The sequence below is a fragment of the Pleurodeles waltl genome, chromosome 7 (assembly GCF_031143425.1).
Source record: "Pleurodeles waltl isolate 20211129_DDA chromosome 7, aPleWal1.hap1.20221129, whole genome shotgun sequence".
Lineage (NCBI taxonomy): Eukaryota > Metazoa > Chordata > Amphibia > Caudata > Salamandridae > Pleurodeles > Pleurodeles waltl.
The window spans coordinates 1,146,694,337-1,146,709,586 of NC_090446.1; the positions used below are offsets into that span (position 1 = coordinate 1,146,694,337).

At 45.6% G+C, this 15,250-nt stretch overlaps 1 long non-coding RNA gene across 1 annotated transcript in view; it reads right to left on the reverse strand.

Moving 5' to 3' along the window:
* LOC138247373 (uncharacterized) overlaps window positions 1-15,250 on the reverse strand; it is a 90,544-nt gene that overhangs the window by 17,140 nt on the left and 58,154 nt on the right. Inside the window, exon 2 of the long non-coding RNA XR_011194474.1 lies at window positions 4,028-4,121. This is a non-coding gene — a long non-coding RNA (uncharacterized lncRNA). The remainder of the gene's footprint in view (window positions 1-4,027; window positions 4,122-15,250) is intronic.

A 15,250-nucleotide genomic window follows, 5' to 3' on the forward strand; every position in this document is an offset into this window, starting at 1 on the left:
TAAAACTCAAGCGCAAACTACACGCATCCAGAACTCAGCAGTACGACTCATCCTCGACCTCCCCTGACACGAACACATCTTTCCACAGCTCAATTCCCTCCACTGGCTCCCCATTGACAAAAGGATCACCTTCAAGATCCTCATCCTCGCACACAAATCACTCCACAACACAGGCCCTGCCTACCTCAACGAGATTCACCTTCCACACCCCCACACAAAACCTCCACTCAGCTGACCTCTCTCTTGCCTCTGTCCCCCGCATCAAACACACCACCACCGGGGGCAGATCCTTCTCCTACCTTGCACCCAAAACCTGGAACGCCCTCCCAACCCACCTTCGCAAGACCCAAAACCTACTTCTTTTCAGGAAGGGCCTCAAAACCTGGCTTTTTGAACAGTGAACCTCCCAGCCCCTTTCCCTCCCCCGTCCCCCCTCTAGCGCCTTGAGACCCTCACGGGTGAGTAGCACGCTTTATAAATCTCTTTGATTGCCATTTTGGCCCCCAAGGAAACCATACAACAACTAAAAAAAATTAATCTATATATAGATCTATATATATAGATATATCTCTATATAAATATCTATCTACATAGATATATCTATAGATATATCCATGTACATAGATATATCTACATAGATATATCTATATATATAGATCTATATATAGATACATTTTTTTTAGTTGTTGTATGGTTTCCTTGGGGGCCAAAATGGGGCCAAAATGGCGATCGCGCCACCCCCCCCCCCCCCCGGGGGCACCTACCTTTTTAAAAAAAAAGAAAAAAAATATGCACGGGGGGGGGTGCTGCAGGGGTTTTCCAAGGGGCCCAAGGGGCCCGACCCCCCCAAGTGAAATCCCTGGCATCTAGTGGTGTTTCCTGGCCCCCGATCACAGCTGTGATCGGGGGCCAGGAAACACTTTCAGAAGGCCTCGTAAGAAAGGGGAGACTCTCCCCTTTCTTACGAGGCCTTCCCGAACGTGGGGAAGGACATTTTCCCCATCGAAGCAGGAAGCAGCCGCAAACAACTTTGTAACGTCAGGGGGGTGGGGGAGACACGGAAGCTTCCGTATTCCTTATTAACACCCTCCCTGTTGAAGCATTGAAGGGGTTAATAGCACGGTGACAGACCGAGGTATAAAATTCACTTCACAATTTTGGACATCAGTTATCAGAACCTTAGGTGTGGAAGGGTCTCTGCCCATCATTTATCATCCCCAGCAATATTGCTAAACCAAAATGGGAGATCAGGCTCCAGTGCAATATCTCAGGAGCCACCTTAGTATAAAATTGACTAGGTTCACTACATCTTCGCTGCGGAGTTCAAAATAATGCACTACACAGTGCATGCCACTACTATCCATTCTACTGTTCAGTTTCCATCCACATGTGGTACCCTTTACATGTCCAGCAATATCACCCTTATTTCTCCTGGAAAATAACCAGTTCTCATCTCTTACATCGCAAGGTCTCTCAGCGCATTAATGCAACAAATGTCTCATACAGGAAACCTTATTCACTAAAATAATCAATCCTGTGCCTGTTAGACTCGTCCTCCTGATCCGATGGAGATTCATCCTGTTTTCCATGTCTCTACAATCAAATCATCTCTTTTGGATTCTCTAGGGATCACTTCACCACCTTCCAGTTTTATAGATGATACTTCTGTTGAGTCTGAGGCAGTCCTCAATCTCAGATTTCACAATAGACAGTTACAGTATCTAATTGCTTCCAAAGGTTATAGCTCTGCTGAAAACTCTTGGAAACCTTTCTGTTTTGTCCACACTCATCAGCTGATGTGAGATTTGTGGATCTACTTCCCTAATAAACTGGTAGGGCCTATTGGAAAAGGGGAGTGCAGCCAAAATCCAGATGGAAGTGTTAAGAAAGAAGAGGTTCAATTTCTGTGTTTCACTGTAAATATCATGTTAGCACATGTAACCACTTACTTGGGAGTACATCGGAGCAATGTACCTGCTGGTAGACAAAGGTTTACTGGGAGTTGCTGACACCAGTGACCAGGGCATACATGGAGGAGTACCTCACGTGGAAGAGGCAGTGTGTAGTTGGACCTGGACGAGTCAGCCCTACTGGAGTCTATTAAAACCACCAGGTTCTGTAGTTATAGTAGACATCAGTCTGTTTCCAATATGGCCACCATTTGTATTTATTTCTTCCTGCAGGACACCGTTGGTGTGGCAGTAACAGAACTCAGGGATTCATTCAGTTTGCACCTGCCAACACTGCATGTTGCTGGGTTTACCTTACTCTTGTGCTGTTTGTACTGACCTTCGCTCCACTAAACACCTTTCTTGTTTTTCATCTCCATCCTTCAATTCACCAGTGTTCATGCTTGTGTTCTTTTTTTGCAAATAATTTATTAGCATGCATAACTATGAAGCTCTTTTCATAATACAATAGTATGTGATATTTTAACCTCATGGTTGTTCGATTTGTTGTGTGGGGAGACCAAGGCGCAGTTTTAATGAGCATGTGAATTCAGAAGTATTGATTAAAAAATGCATGATTTTAAAAGTGCAAACGGGATGGCATCTCTATTTCTGATTCACAATGAGCATAAAGAAGCCATCATATGTCTTCATATGAAGTATTAAAATGCCTCTCAAACAAAAAGGCAATAGTTAAATTAATTTTGTTTTTAAATCACTTGCATGGTGTGGATGCAAAGTTCAGTGCTTTTGAGGAAATTATTAAAATGTGCCTTGTGCCCGCTCCTTTCATGGAGGACACGTGTAAGGAAAGGTTTGGGTCACCACACCCAAACCTAAACAAACAGCAGACTGAGTGCCTGTTCCTTAACCAGTTTTGGTTTAACGTCTTTAGAAGCAACAGTCTGTGTTGCGTCTTCATCTCCCAGTAAGACGACCTGTTGAGTCTCCAAATTTCTGACTTGCTCATGATTTTGTGTCAGCGGATGTACCATCGACATGTGAACATTCAGGTTGTGAGCTTTCTCAAAATGCTTCCCACACTGGTCACATGCAAATTCCAGCTCTGCTTCAGCCTTATGTTTTGTCATGTGGTACTTGAGAGAAGCCCGTTGTCTGCACTGGAAACCACTTATTTCACACTGGAGGGGCTTTGCACCAGAATGGCGCATCTGGTGGAAGGAAATGTGGTTGCGTTGTTTGAATGTCTGTCCACAATGATCACAGATATAATTCCTTTCCTCTGTGTGTCTGAGCTTTACATGGCACTGAAGGTATCTATCGATCATGAGTACTTTGTTTCCGCCAGGGTGGGGACAGGGCCTCTCTCGCACCTGCTCATGATGCTCTTTAATGTGTTTTTTCATGCCATCAGCCCCTTTATATACTGCAGTACACATGCTTGTGTTCTTCTTGGATTTTGTCTCTCTCACATCTGTATTGTACTAGTGACTCCCACGTTTACTGGTCGAGGTTGAAGACATTCTGTGCTTGCTTTTTCGCCTCTTGACCGAACTGGAGATGTGAGTGCACTTCATGGTGTGATCATAATTGTGTACCTAAAAATGTTACATCTCTAATGCCTGCATTTGCAATCCGATAAGCAAAAAATTGATGGGAGGATTACCTGACAATTACTCTAGGCCGCAATCGATTCATCCGTTTTTTGACCACTATGTCACCTCAGACAAGTAGTATATATATGCAAATCATTCTTGGTCTTGCTCCTACAGGAACAGTCCAGCTTGAACTACCAACCAGGGTCTCTATGGGGAGAAACAAGCAACCCTAGACATGTTTCACCTTATTTGGGCCTTGGCGGTAGGGTGAAAATGTCTAAGCTGGCACGTGGACAACAAAGATGCAATGGGTTGCAGCCCATGCATGAGCTCATTCATATAAGAATAAATCATTAGCAAATAATACTAAATTGTTTGATCTTACAATGCTCTTTCAATTAGATTGTTGCAATACAGTTATTTTGCTTTCATGCATTACTATATATCGGTATTGGCAAGCAGTCAAAGTAAAGCAGACACATTAACCGAAAACCAGGGAGATTCGCAGTGGTACCGTACTTGATTATAAGAAATCCTTGATGTTCAGGTCAGCTAATGGGTCCTTTGTTGGTTGTTTCTTGGGACTCTGAGATGCAGGTGAACTTGGAGAAAGCTAACAAAGGAAGAACAGTAAAGAAAAATAAGAAAATCAATATCACTACTTTACTGCAATATTGTGACTTTGCACTAATAATACTAACTAGCATGACAGAGTTTGTAGGCATTCCAATGTAAAACGTAACCATATGGATTTCAAATGTTTACATTTACACCCCAATATACCACACTTTGCTGATATGTACACCAACAGTGGTATGGCATTGAGTAGTGAGTATGCATAGAAATAGAAACATAACATGGCATCTTGGCTATTTCTTTTTATATTTTAAATCACTAGGCAACTATGAGAGTGGGACTTCAAATGGTATGAAAGTAGGTGGTTTATGAGGGTGGAGTGTTAGTTGTGTCTCTCCAGTTTATGACATTATTTCTCTTCCACTTGTAGGAGGCTGGTCTGGTGTGTGGTGTGTGGTGGGTACCTATGGTCCTTACACCTTATATCAGGTCCAGGTATCCCTTATTAGTGTAGTGTAGTTGGTGTCTAGAAGCCAGGTTCTCTAGAGGTAGCTGTGGATGAGCTGAGCAGCCAAGGGCTTATCTAGGAGACATGCAAAGCTCATGCAATACCACTGTAGTCACACTTAGTACTTACACACATGAAAAAGAACACTCAGTGTTACAAAAATAAAAGTATTTTGTTTTGGTGATACAAATACCAAAAATACCATGAAGGCTATACTCCCTTAGGAGGTAAGTAATACACAAATTATACACACTAGTATGCAGAAATAGGCATAAAAACAGTTAAACTAACAGTGTAATTAGTGAAAATCACAACAGAGAGAAATAGCCCTGGGGAGCACAACCATATACTAAAAAAATATGGATTGTGAAAGTTGGTCTCCCACCTAGGTAAGTGGAGTGTGTAGACAGAAGTTGGGAGTACTAGGAAAGCCCAAAGGTAAGTACCACAACCCACCCCATCAACCAGGAAAGCAGGGGTAAATCACTGTAAATTTCCCAGAACATCCACTTAGAAGAAAAGAAGAATAATGCAATGCCCAGAAGAGACTGCAAGACACCAACAGTTGATTCCTGGACAAGAGGACTTGTGGAAGAGGGGGACCAAGTCCAAGAAGCACAGCACAGTCCAGGAAGGGCATGGGCTCCTGCCCACCAGACTGAAAGTGCAAGAGGTGAGTTGACAGTGAAGGAGGAGAGTCAGCACTGCACCCAAGAAGAGGAAGTTGAGTTCCTGGAGGATGCAGGTGATGTCCCAAGTGGGAACGAGTATTGCAGTTGGGTTTGCGTCTTCGAATTCCGCCAACAAGCCTTGGCACACGCAAAACTCGGGGTCAGCGGAAAGTGGAGCTGCCGGGGACCAGGAAGGACCTGGTGGACTCTACCAAGGAGGGGGAATCAGAGGGGGCCCTCAGCAACACAGAGAGCCCACAGAAGACCAGGCAGCTCCACAGGTGGGGGGCACGAAAGTTGAGGAAAAGGCCCACGCAGCACTACGAAAAAGGCTCCCGCGCCGCCAGAGAACCATTCAGGAAGCTGTGCGTCGCAGGATGGAGTGCTGGAGCTTCAAGATGCCTGAAGATCTCATAGAAAAGATGCCAACAAGCCTTGGTGGGTGCAAAGGATGTGGTGCACACAGGTACTGTCCTGTGTGGGCAGGAAAGGGCTTACCTCCACCCAAGTTGGACAGCCTGAAGAGAGGACTGTCGGGACCAATCCAGTTCACCACCTGTGATGCGGGATCCAGCCAGCTCAGGAGGAGAGGGGATCCACGCAGCCGGCCATCGTTGCAGTTGGTGCCTGCAGAAGCAGAGGAGTGACTCCTTCACTCCAAGGGAGATTCCTTCTTCCTTCTGATGAAGGCTGAAGACCGGCTGTCCTCAGAGGATGCATGATCGGGAAATGTTGCAGTTTCTGGGAGGAGCTGTGGATACAATGTTGCAAGAGGGACCTTGCTTCTTTGTTGCAGCCTGTCGGGCCCTGGAGGGTTCAGATGCAGTTTCTTTGGTCAGAAGTCAGAGTGGAGGGTGCAGAGGATTCCTGCTGTAGTCTCGCAATCGGAATCTGAGGAACGACCCAAGCGAGAGACCCCGAATAGCCCTGAAAGGGGTAGTAATCACCTAGCTAGGTGACCACCTATCAGGAGGGGGCTCTGACATCACCTGCTGGCACTGGCCACTCCGATGCTCTCAGAGTTCCCTGCCAACCTTCAATCCAGGATGGCAATACCCAGGGACCCTCTGGAGGAGCTCTGACCACCACCCCTGGGGTGGTGATGGACAGGGGAGTGGTCACTCCTCTTTCCTTTGTCCAGTTGTGCACCAGAGCAGGGCCTGGGGGTCCCTGAACCACCGGTGTAGACTGGTTTATGCAAGGAGGGCACAAAATGTGCCCTTCAAAGCACTTCCAGTGTCTTGGGGAGGCTACCCCTTCCAAGCCTGTAACACTTATTTCCAAAGGGAGAGGGTGTAACACCCCTCCTTCCAGAGGAAATCCTTTGTTCTGCCTTTCTGAGCTTGAGCTTCTCAAGGCAACAGGAGGGCAGAAACCATGTATGGTAGGTGGCAGCAGCTTGGGCTGCCCGGAAAACCCACAGAAGGCTGTAATGGCAATGCTGGGGGTCCTCTAAGGAGTCCCCACAGTGCATGGAATCACACAACCAATGCTTGCTAAAGCCTTGGGGTATGATTCCTACATGTTTGATATCAAACATGCCTATGTTCGGGGTTTCCATTATGTAGCTGGACATAGGTATTAACCTATGTCCCGTACACGTGTATAATGGCGTCCCCGCACTCACGAAGTCTGGGAAAATGGGCCTGGAGTTTGTGGGGGCACCTCTGCTAGTGCAGGGGTGCCCTCACACACAGGTACTTTACACCCTGCCCTCTGGGCTAGAAGGCCTGCCATAGGGGTGAGTTATAAGTGACCTGGTGCAGCGGAAAATGGCAGTGAAAGGGTGCTTGCACCTTTTCACGCAGGTTGGAATGGCAGTCCTGTAGAGCCCTTTGCTTGGGCTTCCTGTGGGTGGCAAAATATATGCTGCAGCACATATGGATCTCCTGGAACCCCAATGCCCTAGGTACCTAGGTACCATATACTAGGGACTTCTAATGGGGCACCAGTGTGCCAATTGTGGGGTGAAATACAGAGTTTTGGGAGGGAGCATAATCACTGGGGTTAGCAGGATCCCAGCGAACACAGTCAAACACACTGACATCAGGCAGGAAAAGGGGGTAACCATGCCAAGAAAGAAGATGCTTTCCTACACCACTACTCATGGATTTCTTCTTCTCCTCTCACCACCTTCAGTCGTCATTAACTATGATCGCTCCTCTCCTCCACGTCTGTGATTTCCACCATTTATCAAACTTGTTTGCAACTCATAGACATCTTTAAAACAACCTTTGACTAAAGCTAATAGGCAAGTTTTTTTTTTTTATTTGAACAAACATGCTGATTTATTGATTGGCATGTTTGTGTGAGCGTGTAAATATGAGTGCAAGTAGGAGTCTATGGATGGATGACTGGATAAGTGAAAGGATAATAAGGTGCAAGTGCAAAGATTGGGGTGTGCACAGTGACCTCAGTGGGTCTCATAGTTTTTACATTATTACATAACTCTCCCTCTGCACGTTCTGATCGTGCTTGCCGGCCGACTACTTCGTTGGAAATGAAGAAACAAGTGCCATGCTTTGGAACAAGCACTGGGACGCCTAAACTCTTTGCTCCACGAGGGAGGTGGTGCTTTCTTTTTAAAGTGGAGCTCCCTGAACGCCCTCAACAACCCTCCAATACTTACCATAATCAGGAGAAGATTCTGGGCTGTCTTGAGGGCCACAGACACCATCATCATGTCTGCTCCCATGAGGAGGAAGCGTAGAATGTGCGGTTGGGTGGTGCCTCGCAGGCAGGCCAGTTTGGGAATTTACCTCAAGGGGGCATAGGAGTAGTTGTTTGTAAATGGTCAGGGACTGCAATGAGTTTCTTATCATGTTGTGGAGGCAGCTGGTGACAGTGGAAGGGAGAGATAAGTTTAAAACTTTAAAACTAAAGGCTAATCTGGATTGCGATTCTGAAGTGGAGCTGAAGGACTGTATGTTTTTTTTTTATTGTGGCTCGGACATTAAATAGTGTTCTGCTAGTGTCTGCTTGGCTCTACACTGTGATTCCCAAGGCTGCTTTCTACGAAGTCTACACTGACTGTGTGGCTCTGTTCTGTGGGCCCAAAACATCTGAATTATGTGTTGGTTTCCAGCTGTGCATGGCATAATAAGATGACATAGGCAATTGCATGGACGATCTAGACCTTTACAGTGAATTGGATTTACCAACGTAATTCCCACAAGAACTAGCTAGGTTAGTTAGTTGTGCAGGGCAGCAACATTTGTGCTGATCGCCAGAGACGAGACAGGTGATAGCACAAGCTACGCCTGTTTCAGACAGGTCCATCAAAACAGATCTAGACCTTGAGAAAGATGTCCCATCTACCTATCCAGTACTCATCGTTATGAATGCAACAGTTGAGGGGGCACAGCCAAGCAGGCCAAAATGGCAAACACTCATTGCTACAGCTTCGCGACATCTGACTCAACTCTGGCTTTCAACCGTGAATCCCAATCTCCTCCGCAGTTGACTCGTCAAACTGCTGACAATACTGTAAGAGCGGAGTACTGATTTCCATGGCATGGGCAAGTGGACTCCTGCTCACATATTCATCTGCTATGTACTAACTCTTTAGTGTATGCCTTGTTCATTGAGTTTTTATGGTCACGCCTTCCTTGGCCACCAGGGTAGAGGTGACTCCCTATTTAAATACTTCTTATTATCTAATGGTTCTCTCATTTGTGCACTACTAGTTGAGTTTCATGACCGTGTCCTCCCTGGCCGCAATAACGGAGGCACGGCCATTTTCTTCGATATGATTTTAAGGCTGGACACAGTACAACTTTGATACTTACATGCAGAGCTAAGCCGCTCTTGAAACCTCCCTACGTACAGCTATAGCCACTATCCACCAAAACTTGATGTTCACCTGTCCAGTTTGGGTATATCATCAGTTGCTGTATGTTTCGTACTTGGAGTGTACCTGTTGTCATCCATCCAAGATTCCATTCCACAAAAAGAGCTGAGGTAGACCCGAATCAAGGGGCATATTTATACTCTGTTTGCGCTGAATGTGCGTCAAAATTTTTGACGCAAAATCGGTGCAAACCCTGCCCCATATTTATACTTTGACGTCCGACCCCACGGGCGTCAAAATTCCACCATGTGCGTAATTTTTTGGAAGGGGGAACCAGCCTTGCGTTAATTATATGCAAGGTAGGCGTTCCCTTCCAAAAAATGACTTTAAGGCCTGTGCCCCATATTTATACTCGGATGTCATTTTGACGCACAAGAGGGGGCAGGCCTTAAAAAACGGCGCACAGCCTGATGGGCGCCGTTTTTTAACGCCTGGGTCTGAGCAGACGTTATGGGACCTGTGGGCTCAGAAGGAGCCCAGAGGTGCCCTCCCATGCCCCCCAGGGATACCCCCTGCCACCCTTGCCCACCCCAGGAGGACACCCAAGGATGGAGGGACCCATCCGAGGGAAGTTGTGGTAAGTTGGGGTAAGTATTTTTTTTCGGGTTTTTTTTGTGGCATAGGGGGACCTGATTAGGGCCCCCCTACATGCCACTATGCCCAAAGACCATGCCCAGGGGACAGGAGTCCCCTGGGCATGGCCATTGGGCAAGGGGGCATGACTCCTGTCTTTGCTAAGACAGGAGTCATGTCAATGGAGGTTGGGCGTAAAAAAAAAATGTCGCAAATCGGGTTTGAGGCCTGAATTTCGCCTCAGACCTGATTTGCCCCATTTTTTGACGCACAACCCCCATTTTCCCATACGCCGGCGCTGCCTGGTGTGAGTAATTTTTTTTGACGCACACCAGTCCGCAGCGCCGGCTAACGTCATTCCATAAATAAGGCGCTCGCATGGTGCGTTGGAATGGCGTTAGCCGGCGGTAAAATTTTTGACGCACAACTGCGTCGACGCAGTTGTGCGTCAAAAAGTATAAATATGGGCCCAAGTGTCTCATGTAGTTAGGGTGGTTTGGAGCAGATGCATAGGAGTACTCCCCAGAGGCCTCTCACTCCCGGGGTCATGTTTCCCTTATTAGTCACATTATGACTCCACTCACTACCACAAGATTCCACACCATGACCATATGGGGTATGCACACAGCAAGGAAACGTTACTCTTTACACTCCTACGTTAAGAGACAACAGGCATAAATAGTCTTTCTACTAGGGGTGGGTCGAAACCGTGGCGTTTTACTCCACGTAATTCTCCGGATTTACATATTAACTGCACGAGATTTCGTAGGCTTCCGCCCACCCGTAGCTATTTGAAGTTTTGTGCGGTTTTCTTCAACAAGAATGAAAACAAAAATCCAGTAGGATAAAGCTGTCTAGTGTGAGCATTTTCCATTCTGGTGCGCGAATGGGGCACACTTTAGATCAATAGAAGCAGGCAGTTTGAGGTTATGCCATTGGCATCGCCTCCCGTTGCCTCATATGACTTCACTAGGCTGGCCGATTGATGAATCAGCTTATCGACGTTTGTTTGCTCACATTTTGTGAATCCTACACACAATCCTGGGCTCCCAAAATACCACACACAGTCAAAATAGCACTGCACATCCATAAAATGTCTAATGTGTTTCCGTGATATTAATCTATTTATTTTGCTAAAGGGGAGTGATTGATATTGCTGCATTTTTGTTTGTCATTTCTTATGCAGCCCCTTACTCCATTTTGTTTTGGTAATCACTGTCCAGCCCGTGTTACAAGAGCTCACACGCTTACTACATTAAATACATTCTGCACAAAGAATCGGCACAGATTGTAAATGTGTGGCTGTGTGTGTTTTAAGCAAATTCATTTATTTTAGGAATATTACACTACTTTAATTTCACCTCCAGATGTTTCACATGTTGTTGATGTCTAAAATAGTTGTGCTGAAAAGGGAAACAATTTCATTGTGCTGCCCGTCACCCAGACACGTTTAGCAGGACGCGAGAGCAGGTTACATTACAACTTACAATAATAACAAAGACCTAGGCACTCAAATATCTGCTGGTGGAGCAGAGTTTACAGCCCATTCCTAGTTTCTAGAAGAAACACACAACACGGCTGGGGAGCTGCTGCGACTCCAAAAGCAGTTGCAGTGGTCCGTGTATGCCACCACCCACTATGCATTTGCCAAAAGGGCTATGATCTGGACCGGCCCAGTGGTTTCTTTTCAGGTATTCGGCATGACGATAGGAAGGGGCGCATCGTACTGATGGAGGGCCCCCTAGACGAACCGCACATTCTTCTGGGGAGCATCTCAGCCCCAAACACTGACCAGGAGTAGTTTTTGACAGAGCTCTCAAGAGAACTAGCACATAAAACTCAGATGCAGTGGATACTAGGTGCAGATTATAACTGTGTACTCGATTTACATCTTGACCGCTTTCACCCACTGCTTCCACGCACCTCCCCCTTCACACAGCCTGAGAATTTTGTATGATGGGTGCAACTATGAGTACTGGGAAAGGTATGGAGGGCCACACACCCGACTTTCCAATTCTACTCCTGTCACTGCACAACATGACCTGTACGCATGCCTGGACCGTACCATATGCTCACTTCCCATCTTGGCTTCAGTCCGCAAAGCTGCATTCTCTGATCATGACGCTCACGTAGTTGACTTGCAGTGGATTACCTCGCACCCACTAACACCCATGTGGTGACTTCCTCAAGATTGCCTGGAAGATTCCACATATAGGTATACCCAGGAATCCCACATCCTGGGTGAAGTCCTGCTTTACTTCACCACCCCAGCTCAACCACGTGGGAAATATGCCTGGGAGGGACTCTGCTTAACTTCTGTGAACTAGCCGTCTGGCACCTAGAGGTTTGTCGCTATCACTCTCCGTCGGACCTCTTTGATAACAACCTGAGACCCGCATTAACAGCATTAAAATTGCAAGCTCGATTCTGGAAGAAGCTGCTGTTGGCCACTACAGGAAAGATAGCCCTTTTGAAAATGGTGATATTAATCAGGCTCCGATACCACTTTACGAACCTTCCCTACCTGTGGTTTCTTCCACAACCTAGATTCTTTATGAGGAGAGCTTAATTGCAGAAACAAACACCACTGAGTAGCCCTGATAAAACTGCACCTGCCAACTGAAAAGGGAAGTTTATGTGCCCAATCATTTAAAGCCTATTACTTGGCGGCACAGCTGTAATGGGTGGCCCATTGGCTGGCAGGGCTCAATCTAGAGGCGACATATCACTTGTCACACCCCCTTAGGTTGACCATGATTCAAGGCTTCCTGCTTCCCAAAGTCATACGTAGCTTCCCACATACCCTACAAGCACAGGTGGTTTGTAAATACATCGTCACAGTGCACCTCTCCATGCGTCACATCCCACCGTATGCACTGAAGTTCCCAAATAAGGGCATCCCACGTTATCCAGGCATACATTCGGCTGCAGAATTGCGTAGTTGGCAGGACAGATGACTGGTCACCATTGGCGATCTTTTTTCTGATGAACACCTGCTTTCCTTTGATTAACTATAGTCTGAATATGGTCTCCCACTAGGACAATTCCTTACTTGCTGACAACAGCATAACAAATGGGAAACTCTGTGGTCTACACAGGATAAAGAAACAGTGATCCATAGTGTCCTCCAAGCACTACTCACCATGGGAGAGGATAGTCCCCTGATCACATGGATTTATAGAGCGATACGCGACCACACTGGCACTTTTCTGGGGACCCAATGAAATAAATGGAAGGGTGGATGACTTGGGGAGGGTTTTAAACACTGACTGAAAACAAGCTTTTCTTGTTTCAGCAACAACTCTCTAGAAATGCATGAATTAAAAATATACAATTCTCCACCCTACACCAAGCCTACTCGATCCCTTCACAGCTCAACTGCTATTTCCACGCATGGAACTTCATTGCCTCTGTTGCAACTTGGGGGACGCAGATCTCCATGCCATGATGTGGTCCTGTCCAGCCCTCTTAGCCTACTGGCAGGCGATACACAAGGCACTGCGGGAGGTTGTGGCACTCACAGGCTTGCCTGGGAGGCCCACGCTTTAGGCATTTTGTAAGTGAAAGAAGTGATATAAGGGAGAGATATGCAAAAACTGCAAGTCTCTGCTTGGTGACAAAGTTGACTTGTTACAATGGCTGCCACAAACTAAATGTTCTAATGGAAGGAAGCAGCAGGAAATAATAGTGATCCGGGAGAAGAATGCTCAATAATTCCAAGGCAGCTGACTAGGCACTACAGTAATGTGAACACAAAGATAATAATCCAACTCTGGCTCAAATAAAAGATTGTGCAGACCCAAAGCTCAGATTGAGGGCTACAAAATATGGTCTTTAACCATATATAATCAAAAGGCGTCTAAAAAGACTCCAGAAACTGCATAAGAAGGGGCCAAACAAAATAGTGGAAACTATTTGAGCACAACATAAACAGTGAGCAGAGAAACTATTCAACTTTGGCAGCAACCCTAAACAAGGGAAGAAGGGAACAAAAATAAAAAATAGGTTAACGTCTCCATTCATTCAGACACACATGTCATAGCCCTGCACTCATCACAAGATCATAACTACGCAGCCGTAAGGTAATCCTTTACTCTTGCCGGGTACTTATAATGTCTGTTACAAAATTACATTGGCCAAGGATAGTAAGAAGTAATATCAGATTGCCCAGGAGGATCAGAAAGGACAAAACTGGCAACTTGTGACAAATACTGGAGGCACAATGACAAGAAATCAAAGAGGAAGCACCTCTGGGGAAAGCAGCATGAGGCCAGGTAATTGGGAAGGAGACAGATAAAACAGATATATTGATATTAAAATGTCCAATGGAATTTCACAAATAGTCAAAACCCGACAAAACCCTCAGGGGAACAAGGAATCTTGGATTAATGTATATCGGGTGTAAAGTCAAACAGATAAATAGAAGGTAAATACATCTAAAAATAACATGGTAGCCATAAAGAGCCACCCAAGCTCTGTTCAATCTGAGGAATATACATCTCCCAATATTCTGGCCCCTTTAGATGTCCAAGAATTAAAGTCGCTGATGATAAACGTTATGTCAGGTCGGGAGAAGGATCTTTTTTTAGGTCAAGCGCCAAGCACTTTCACCTGTTGTAAGTACTGCAGGCTTTTAACCACAGCAATCACTTTCATTCTATTCCGGGCTTGCCTTTCAAAAATCTCTTAATGTCATTGGTAAATGCTTTATGTTTGTCCTGCAATGAGGCTGTTTTTGTCAAGCCTTTGCAGACCGTCCCTGTTACATGGATTATTGCAAGATTGCCATTATAATTAGCATAGACAAACTACTTTTTTTTTTTGTCTCTCCCCTTCATGCTGCACGGTGGCCATGGTGCTCAGCGCAAACTCGATCAGACCTGTAGTTTTGTGTTTGACAATGTAAGTGAGGGGTAAAAAAAAAAAAAAAAATGGCACAATCTAATTAATGAGATCATTATCTTGACATTCATATTCACATTTTACAAACACTGAGGTGTCACTGAGTAGATATCAACTTTAATTTGTCCACAACTTAGCTGTCAATATTCCAAGGTCAATGAGAGACTAATTAGTCTAATTTATTTGTTGTTGTCTAGAATTCTGGATTTATACTCATTTAAATAAGACTATAAGTCCCAGAGTTCTAAGAAAAAAATCATGCATGACCTAACTAGTCATACGTGAACACAAGAAACTTGGCAGCTATGCCACACTTCCGTACAGTCCCAAAGCACCGTACCACCTCCTACACAGAGGGATTATGTGCACACTATGTTTTGCAATGCTGCCAAGCGACCCCATGCCAAGAACTACACAATTAAACCAGGTTCGGCGCTCTAACTGACACCACTTTGCAATTTGGGAATTTTAAGTCTCTTTTCCTATGGATGTTTTGCAGCAAACATCTCTCAATTTAAAGTGCTGGTCGCTAAACAGCATTAAACAGTGTTTCATGGCGTGTGCTATAAAATGGCACACACAGTGAAACCGTCCACTTATAGCCGCCATTGTGTTCACAGATCTCCTGAGCAATGGAGGCAGGAAGCAGCTGTTTAACATCC